The sequence below is a fragment of the Cupressus sempervirens genome, chromosome 11 (assembly GCF_028749045.1).
Source record: "Cupressus sempervirens isolate cs-2001-9-10 chromosome 11, ASM2874904v1, whole genome shotgun sequence".
Taxonomy (NCBI): Eukaryota; Viridiplantae; Streptophyta; class Pinopsida; order Cupressales; family Cupressaceae; genus Cupressus; species Cupressus sempervirens.
In genome coordinates, this window is record NC_143128.1 from 190058691 (window position 1) to 190069265 (window position 10575).

Below are 10575 nucleotides of genomic sequence, written 5' to 3' on the forward strand. Positions count from 1 at the left end.
GTTTCTTAGCTATCATGATAGAAAGTTCCTGTACTACAAAACTAGAGTATTTGAGGGTAATAACTCACACGAAAGTTGAGCATGGAAAACATGAATATCAAAAGACCGATATGTTAGAAGAATATAATCTTGGCATATATGCATCACCATAGGCCTTCCCAAGAGAGCCCTTCAAGAAAGTGAAATGAACAGACTTTCACCAACAGATAGGAACTTGGAGATAACATGCCACATCTTCCCCAGTTACTGCTTCTTTGTGAAACAATTGAAAAATGTTCAAACAAATTATCATCAGGCCTATCTTACATCAAATGGGCTAGCATAGAAATATTCTTTCATATCATGTCTTCAAAAGCTATGACCAAACCATCAAGATCAATCTCAAACAACTTTTCAACAATTTTAGTATATGCAGTCTCGTGGCACTTCTCATCTATAGCAATACTTCCACATATTTGAGCTAGTTCGAGATCACCATGATCTTGGGCATATCTTGCAGTATTACCATGTGATATGAACATTGCCCTCTCCTAGAAAGATGTGTGCAAAAGCCAGAAAAAAGGACTATTTTCTATTCGGAGATCCATTCCTGATCCAATGAGATACTGTATGGTCTTTTCAATCTGTCTCACATCCACATGGCCACACAAGTAAAGATACTTATGGAGAAGATCACCGTGTCTATTCTCTTCAGTTGTCCACATAGCCTAAGATGTGGTACTGGCACCACTCTCATCTCACATCTCATCTAAAGTGTGATAAGTCAGTGATGCTTCCTTGATAATCATATCTCTTACTAGACAAACTAAGTAGTCATCCAGTAATTCATGAGACCACTCTCATAACTCTTTCACATCATCGACAAAGGCCTCAAAAGCAAGATCAGGTGAAGAGTCTTGTGTCTGCCAAGAATTCTCAATGGGTTTATCATGATCTTTGGGATTCACAAACTTTGTGACTCTGAAATCATTACCAATCACAAACTTCTTGGGATCAATGTCAATGCCAATAACACGTGAAGCACTTGTTGTTTTGGCACCCTTTGCCACTGCAAGATCAACTGTACCAAGACCAAATATTGCAACAATTGATCTAGCTTCCATTTTTGTTGTATTCCAAACCGCTCCAAGACCTACATTTGGAGATCTTAGAATCACTTCTCAGGATTTGTAGAAGCTGTCTCCATTCAAGATCCTTGCTAGCCTTGCAATTGTTTCCATCTTGGGGATCAAGTCTAGAAATATTCTTCAACTATTTTAAAAAATAATCTATATCATGCATGAAATAGGCTGGCACGTTTTTTGAAAATTTGGTGCAAAAATGATCTTGGATGGGCTAATTTGGGCATCTTTATGCAAATAGGGCTTCTTGTTGTTCTTCACAATTAATTCCAATTGAATGGGCAATGCCTTTGGCAGAACCCACAATTTTAGTTGTCACAGAAAGTGGGTTTACATTTACATTCATGCCTATCATGAATGGGATATGAGGGTCCTTCAAAATTGGTTCTTCTATCAGTGGGCTTTCTATCAAACAAATTGTGCATATTCCCCTTACCTTTCCTTTAAGATAACCACTATCCTGACCAGATGGGCATTTCAAAAATGATTCAAATATATCTTCCACTACCTTTGAGTGTCCTTGTGAGTCGAGCCATTTAACATATATGGCTTGATGACCATTACCATGAATCCTCTGTGGTATGTCATTCACCATTGACAAATCTATTATTATTTACTTGAACTTACTAATAACTAAATTTCTTTAGGAAGGATTCCTATTTATTTGCATGAATTGCCATTCATATCTTATTGAAACTGAGAAGCTAATCTTGATATGCTTTGACAAATCCTTACATTTAGGAAACCAGGGCAACATAACCACAATTTTAGTTTAATGCCATATTGTGCAATAAGCCATGATTGAATAGGTTTTGTCAAACATACTATGGTTTCCCTCATTCATCATAAAACATTACCCTTGAATAGGGATCACGAACTTGTTGGTGGAGAGATAAACTCATGTTGACCTTTAACCTTCTATGGTATTCATGGTCTGATCTCAGAACATGTGAATGCGTTGCTTGATTTACATCAGAATCATGTTGAAATTTTTTCAAATAGTTCATAGAAATTCCTTGCTCGAGACTCATTTATTTTCAAATGAGCTTTTCCCTTGCATGCATCAATTCTGATACTGTGGCTATGACATGTCCAAGATCTTGTTCCATCTATTAGGATATTATATTCTTTATAAATGATTAGCATAATATTGTATTAATCATATGAGAAAATCCCATCAGATCCCCATACAGGCCTAGAGATCACAACTTCACAATCATCCTTTATCAGAGAAGATCGTTAATGAGAACATGATATCCTTGGTAGGCTAGGAGCTATCACCTACCCAAAATGACAACACTTGAACCAACCCAACCAACTTATGAATGAGAGGGCAAGAAAAAGGGAAACCTGACAAGGATGGCCTACCTATGATGGACTTAGACCTAGAAATGAAACTAACTAGACTAACTTGATATGACCAATATTGCCAAAAAAGAATGGGTGAGTTAAAGTCAGGCAATAGATTTACATCTTAATCTTGTTGATTCTATTCACATAGCATCTAGATTTACATTATTTAAGAGATAAATTCAATTTCACACTCACATTACTCTATTAAGGGCCTAAGAGTGTATTTGTTTGTATTTCATTACTCCTTACAAGCTCAATTTAGTGTTAGAACCATTCTCACTTTGGCTCTTAACTAATATAGTTCAGATTTTATGTGGAAACTATTGGAAAACTTAATGGGAAATTGGGGGGGGGGGGGGTGTGGGGTGGGGTGGTGGGGGGTGTGGTTGGATAAAAAACTATACCTCACATCTCATACCATATAAATATAAACTTGAAATGAAATCTATCATAACATCCATGAAAATATCAATTCATAATACACTAATTTTGGTAACCAAAAAAAACTTCATTTTGAAGGTAAAACTAGGGTAGGGATGAAACCCATAAGTCTTTACTATTGCAAGAACAAAGTTTTCCTATTAGGGATACAATTTGATCATGTTTGATGATCTACCCTGCGAGGGATCTTCTCTATTAAAGAATTTAAGACTATTAGGTGTTACCTTGTTAAAGGATTTTAAACTTACATTAAAGTAAGGACTCTATAAGGATATTTAAATAGGCCCATTAGAAGCACTCTATTAAGATATTTTTCCTAACTCAATCTATCAAAGTTAATTTAGTTTTTGATCCCTTAACTTTCTCTAAAATCTATATTTTACTCATCTCCTCTTTTCAATATCTCAATTTGATTTCCTTATATGATATCTCTATTTTGTTCTCCATTGTTAGGTTTCTCTATCTGATCTCCTATTTGAATTATCATCATTTCTTTGCACTTAGCTTGTTTTCTTCTTCACTTCTCCACTAATCATTCATTATGATCCTAGGGTAACAACCCTTTCTTAAATAAATAATTGTATAAAGCTTCAAATCTTAATCAATGATCCATAAAAATAATTGATTAATTGTGTATTGTCTTTGATGTTACACAAAATGCCATATCATTTCTAGTCAATGTATGTTGAGCTCACTTGGGAATGGAAGATAGTTTCCTATGTCTACAAAGCATTCCAAAGTTTACATAGTTTAGAAGATAGTGTCTACCTAGTTCACTCAAATGATAAAGGGAAGATTGTATAAGTTGAGTGTTAACCAAGCGCACTCAATTAAGGACTGAAATGTTGGATGGAACTAGTCTTAACTTATAAGCTCGCCTGATTACCAAAGAAACTTTGTAAATATGTAGTGTTAACCAAGTTCATTGCTTAAAACCTGAAAACCATGTCAGAGTTAGTGTCTACCAAGCAAGGTTGGCTAACGAGGCATTTTTTTTTTTGGCATATTAAGTTCAATTGATGTTTGTTGGTTCTTTCTAATTGAGGAGATGAATATTAAATATTCTAAGTTCTATTCAAGCTAACTTGACAATGTCTAAGATATAAATATAAGGTGAAGTTGAGGATTGAGTGAATGAAAGAGAATAGAAGATTTGAAAGATTCTTAGAGGAAGCAGATTAGAAGGATTAAAAGGATCAAGTATTAAACTTATAATTGAGATCTATAATCAACAATTTAGTTTCATAAGAAATTAGGTCATTTGATTGTTACTCTCTAGGTATTGTATCAATGATCTCATTCACTTAATAGATTTAGCTTAAAAACTATTTGTAAATCCACTAACAAGGTGTCATTTCTATTTAAAGTGTCTTGAAGACCTCTAATAGGGCCACTCCTAGTAGGGTGATTAAATCCTCTAATAGTGTTGTACCTAGCAATGTGTTTTATGACCTTTAACAGGGTTGGCTCTTACTAGGGTTGACTTCAGAAGAGTGAAAAATAATAACTAGTTACAATTGGTAGTTTTTCCCAAATTGGGTTTCCATGTTAAATCTTGGTTTCACTTGTGTTCATGCCATTTCTTTTAAGTGTATAAAAATAAGTTAAATTTAAGGTTAATTAGAGTCAATCAAATTAAGATAAGTATATTTAGTTATTGAAAAGTTACAATTTATTCTTAGTGCTTGTTGAGATGTTGTATTTGCTAGTGTTAACCAAGTGCCTCTATGTTTGCCAAGTAACAACATAATATCGTTCAATCAGAGTTTATGTTTTGATTTTTATTTACATTTAAGGGATATGGGATTTGTTTTTGTGGTAACTAATTCACTCCTCCCCTCTTAGTTACTCCTCTTATATTTCCAATAATTGGTATCAGAGCTTTTAGTACTTGTAGAGAAGGCTTCAAGGACCTATGCTAAAGATCAGGATGTCTTATGGAAGAGAGATTCTGAACTTACATAAATAAAAATTTGCAACATGGAAAAAACTTATGAGTTTACATTTGGAAACTATCAGTGATTTAGGTTGTAAATATCTTGATAATAAATACAAGGCTCCTACTAGAACATTGATAGTTGAAGGGATTACTAAAATGAAAAATCACCATATCATAATGAAATGCATTGCTTCTTCTCTCAATTATATTGAATTTGATAAGGTCAAAAGTTGCACTACTACTCATGAAATGTGGAAAAAATGGAAAGATGTGTGGATTTGATGACAATGTAAGGAGAGACAAAGAAGAAATTCTTAGAGGCTAGTTTGATCAAATGAATATGAGATAGGATGAAAACATTGCAAAATAGGTCGAGTGAATTAAATCAAGTGTGAGTGCAATCAAAGCATATGGAGACAAAATTGATGACAAAATAGTTGCAAGAAATGTATTTAGAACCCTTCTTCCTATCTATGCAATTAGATTGTCTACTATTGAAAAGATAAGATGCGATACAAATAATAAGATAAATTTGGATGGTCTAGTGGGATGATTGACATCTTTTTAGTTGGAAACTATGCTACCTATGTCCATAGTTCCAAAGGTATTAAGTTTTCATTTGAAGCCAACATTTCACTCAAGAAAAAAGGTAGAAAATAAAAAGGAAAACAATCAAAAAGTGAAGAAGAGGAAGAAAGTTCAAACAATGATCTTGAAGTTGTTGAAGCACTACTTGTAAGGAAATAGTCCTAAGGTAGAGGAAAGTACAAAGGTAAGATATGAAGAAATTGGTCACATCACTACATGATATCATAACAAACAAGGAAAACATGAAAGAAAAGCAATAACTTCAAAGACAAGACAGAATTCAAGAGCTACAAGGACTACAATAAGAGAGGTAAGAAATCTTGTCTTATGGCTAAAGATTCTAATATCAATGATAATGATGAAATGGTTTATATAGTTGTAAAAGATGAATTAGTTGATAAGACAAATAAAATGACACTTATTTCTCATGTTAGTATGAATATACATGGATTATTGATAGTTACTCTCATCATATGACTGGTGACAAATCAAAGTTTGAGCATATTGAACACTATGATCATGGAAGTGTAAGTTTTGGAAATCATGAACCTTGTTTCATAAAGGGAAAAGGTTGTATCTCACTAACCAATGAACTTAGACGTGATAATGCTTATTGGGTTAAAGGACTAAAGCATAATCTGCTGAGTGTGGCATAGTTGAATAACATTGGATTCAAGGTAGAATTAAGGAATGCGAAGGCCAAGCTACTGGATGAAAAAGGAAATCTAGTTGGTTTTGGAAAACAAACAAAAGGTAACATATTCTACATAGATATTAGGGAAAGTTCATGTTTTATTGCTCAAGTAGAAGAAAGTTTGTTGTACAATAAATGGTTATGTCATGTGAGCTTTGATAATCAAATCAAGATAAGCTAGAAGGAAAGCGTAAGAGGTATTCCTAGTCCGAGAAAACCTAATATGGGCGTATGCAAAAATTGTTAAATAAGTAAGATGGGAAAAACAAATTTCAAAAGAAAGGACTATCATTTTGAGGAATTCTCAGAGCTAGTTCATACAAACATATGTGGACCCATTGGAATAAAGAGTTATAGTAGAGATACTTATTTTATTATTTTTGTTGATGATTATTCTAGAATAATTATTGTAATGTATCTGAAAGAAAAGTCTAAAGCATTTCAAAAATTTAAGTGGCATCTTCCAAGAGTAGAGAAAGAAACTAGAAAGAATATGAAGTGTTTGAGATTAGACAGAGGTGGTGAATTCATTTCCAATGAGCTCAATGAATTTTGCATTGAAAGAGTAATTAAGATACAAGTATTAGCCCCTTGTACACCATATCAAAATCATGTAGCTAAAAGAAGGAATAGATCCTTCATGGGTTGTGTAAGAACTTTAATGAAAGAAAAGAGTGTTGCAATCAAATGTTGGAAGGAAGCAATCAATATTTTAGTGCATACCTTGAATAGTGTACAAATAAAGAAAGACTCAAGTAAAACTACTTATGAATTATGGTATGGCTGCAGACCTAATGTAAGTTACTTGAAAGTATTTGGTAGAAAATGCTATATCTTGAAGGAATATAGCAAAGGTAAATTGATGTCAAAGGTGATGAAGGCATATTCCTAAGATACTCCTACACAAGAAAAGCATATAAATTTTTAAATCATTTGTCAACTCATAAGATCATAGAAAGTGCACATATAAGAATTGATGAATTTATAGAAAAGAGTGAAGAAGAAAGCAACAAAGAACCTAAGGAATACAAAATGTTTGTCTACTATGAACTAGATGCATTACCAAATCAAATTGGAAGTCATCAAACTTCACCTCTTGACTCCCCAAAATCTCCAAAAGCTACCGAATTGCAACTAGTGCAACGTAAGTCATAGTCTGAAGGACCCGAGTCACATTTAGAATCTACCAAGATATTGCTAGAGTAAACTAAATCTGGTGGACTCGAGACATAGATAATAGTACTTGACCTTGATATAGAATATCATGGTGAAATTACTAGAAAAAATTATAAATCCAAAGTACCAATGTTAGCAAGATAAGTTAAAAGGCAAGATGCACCTAATCAAATCATTAGAGACAAGTCAAATGGAATAATGTCATGAAACAAATTGAAAGGTACATGTTTGCTCACTAAATTTGAACCTAGATTAGGAAAAGATGCTTTGGATAATGAAATTTGGATTGAATCTATGAAAGAAGAAATATAATAGAGATAAAGGAATAAAACTTGGACTCTTGTTCCTAGACCAAAGGAGAAAAATGTAATTGGCACAAAGTGGGTTTTTGGAAATAAGTTGAATGAAGATGGAGAAGTTTCCAAAAACAAAAAAAGGTTAGTATGCAAAGGTTATTCCCAAGAAGAAGCTATTTATTATGGTGAAACTTTTTCTCCTATTTCTAGATTGGAAGCTATTAGAACTTTACTTTCTTCTGATGTACATAAAGGATTTAGATTTTATCAAATGAATCTAAAATCTAAATTATTTAATGGAATTCTTGAAGAGGATGCTTACATAGAACAACTTGAAGGTGTTATGGATCCTAGCAAAAGGTATATCGTATGTAAATTACACAAAACATTGTATGGTCTCAAGAAAGCTACTAAAGCATGATATGAAAGAATTCATAGCTACTTGATAAAGATTAGTTTTCAAAAAACAATTGATAACAACAACCTGTATATCAAAGGACCAAACAAGAACATTGTATTAGAAGAAATATTTGAGGATATCACATTGTTTACTAGAAATGGTGACTTGTGCAAAGCATTTTCCGAAGAGATGTGTATAGAATTTGAGATGTCCATGTTTGGAGAGAAAAAATTCTTGTTGAATTGTAGATTCAATAGAAAAAAAAATTGGTATCTACATTACTCGGTCTTAATACATCAAGGGGATACTAAAGAAATTTTGAATGGAAAATTCAAAGCAAATTGGAACACCTATGTCTACTAGACATAAGCTTTCCAAAAATGATGATTCCAAGGAGGTAGATTAGACCACATACAAAAAAATGACTAAAAAATTAGAGTATGTTGTACATACTAGCCTGATATTGGATTACTAGTTGGCATGGTGGAAGTATTCTTAGCAAATCCCAAAGAAAATAACATGATTGTAATAAAGAGAATCATGATGTATCTGGAGGGTACTAAAGACTATGGATTATGGTACAAGAAAGGAGGCATTTTGGACTTGAAAGTAGTCACATATGCTGATTGGGTAGGAAGCATTGATGACAAAAGGAGCACTAGTGGTGGAGCATTCTTTCTTGGTAAAAGACTAGTATCTTGGACAATCAAAAAAAAAGAATTGTATTTCTCAGTCCACAATAGAGAAAAATATTTGGTAGTAGTAGCTAATTATGAAGATAGAAATCAAATTTCAAATGGTTATCTTCTACTATAACACTAATATAATCAACATATCAGAGAATCTAGTGATCCATACCAAAACCAAGCACATTGCTATAAAATATTACCTTTTTGAGATAAATGGTACAAGATAAAAAGGTAAGATTGGAATATGTGAATACTAAAGAATAAATTGCAAACATATTCACTAAGACATTACCTAAGGATGCATTTTTATATCTTAGAGGTAAGTTAGGGGTCATTCCTCTATCTGAATCTCACTAAATGAAGTTTAGTGATGCATCAACCAGAGCATGTTGAAGATTAGTCAGTTGATGCAAAATTGAAAAGTGCACATTGCATATGAATTAGTACATAAGGTACACTAATATTCTATGAATATTTTATTTGGCATGACATGTCAACGAGGGAGAGTTTTTTTTCATATAATAGAAAATTTTATAAAGAGGGGGAGTACACATTTCACCAAAAAATTGTTCGAAGATGTTTGAGAATGCAGATGAACTTGGTCTAATATCATTGAGGGAGAGTTTGCTATGAGATGTTGTAGACAGAGTTTTATTGATAGAGGGTGAAACTAAAGGTAGATGAAGTTCACACTAATAAAGGGAGTTTTTATGGATGAGAATAAAAATTAAACTAAGGATATGTTACTTTATTCTTGCTCTAAAATGTTGTTGTATTATGACATGTTGTCTTGCCATCAATGCAAAGAGGGAGATTGTTGAAAATAATTTATTAATTGTGTATTATATTTGATTTTACACAAAATGTCATATCATTGCTAGTCAATGTATGCCAAACTCACTTAGGCATTGAAGACAATTTCTTATGTCTACTAAGCATTCCAAAGTCTTACTAGTTCAAAAGACAATGTCTACCAAGTTTACTTAGGTGAAGGGAAGATCACAAAAGTTGAGTTTTAACCAATCCCACTCAATTAATGATGGAAATGTTGGATGGAACTAGTGTTAACCAAGTTCAATAGATTACCAAAGAACTTTGTGAATATGTAGTGTTAACCAAATTCACTTGGTTAACACAGGAAAATTGTGTCTGAGTTAGTGTCTACCAAGAAGGGTTGGCTAAAGAAGTATTCTCTTATTTGGAATATTGAGTTCAATTGATTTTCTTGTTGGTTCTAGCCAACTAAGGATATGAATATTAAGTATTCTATGTTTTATTCAAGCTGACTTGATAATGCATAAGATATAAATATAAGGTCAATTTAAGGATTGAATGAATGGAAGAGAATAGAAGATTTGAAAGATGCTTAGAGGAAGAAAATTAGAAGGATTAGAAGAATATCCTTGTGAATCTAGAAAGATACATTTGATTAGGAAGGATCAAGTATTAAAGATAAAATTGAGATCTATAATCAACAATTAGCAATTTAGTTACATCAAAAATTAGGTCATCTCATTTTTACTATCTAACCATTATAGTAGTGATCTAAATCTCTTAACAGAGTTTTCTTAACAACTATTTGTAAATCCTCTAACAAAATGACATTTCTATTTGAAGTGTCTTGAAGACCTCTAACAAGGGCACTCCTAAAAGGGTGATTAATCCTCAAATAGGGTCACACCTAATAGTGTATTTTATAACCTTGAACAGGGTTGGCTCCTAATAGGGCTCAATTCAAAAAAGTGAAAAATAGTAACTAGTTGCAATTGGTGGTTTTCTAGAATTGGGTTTCCATGTTAAATCTTGGTGTCACTTGTTTTCATGGTATTTATTTATGTGTATGCAACTAAGTTAAATTTATGGTTAATTACATTCAAC

At 32.7% G+C, this 10575-nt stretch overlaps 1 pseudogene; it reads right to left on the reverse strand.

Annotated features, from left to right (window-relative positions):
* Positions 1-143: 143 nt before the first annotated feature.
* On the reverse strand, positions 144-788 carry LOC149528832 (stearoyl-[acyl-carrier-protein] 9-desaturase, chloroplastic pseudogene; annotated as a pseudogene).
* Positions 789-10575: the final 9787 nt, after the last annotated feature.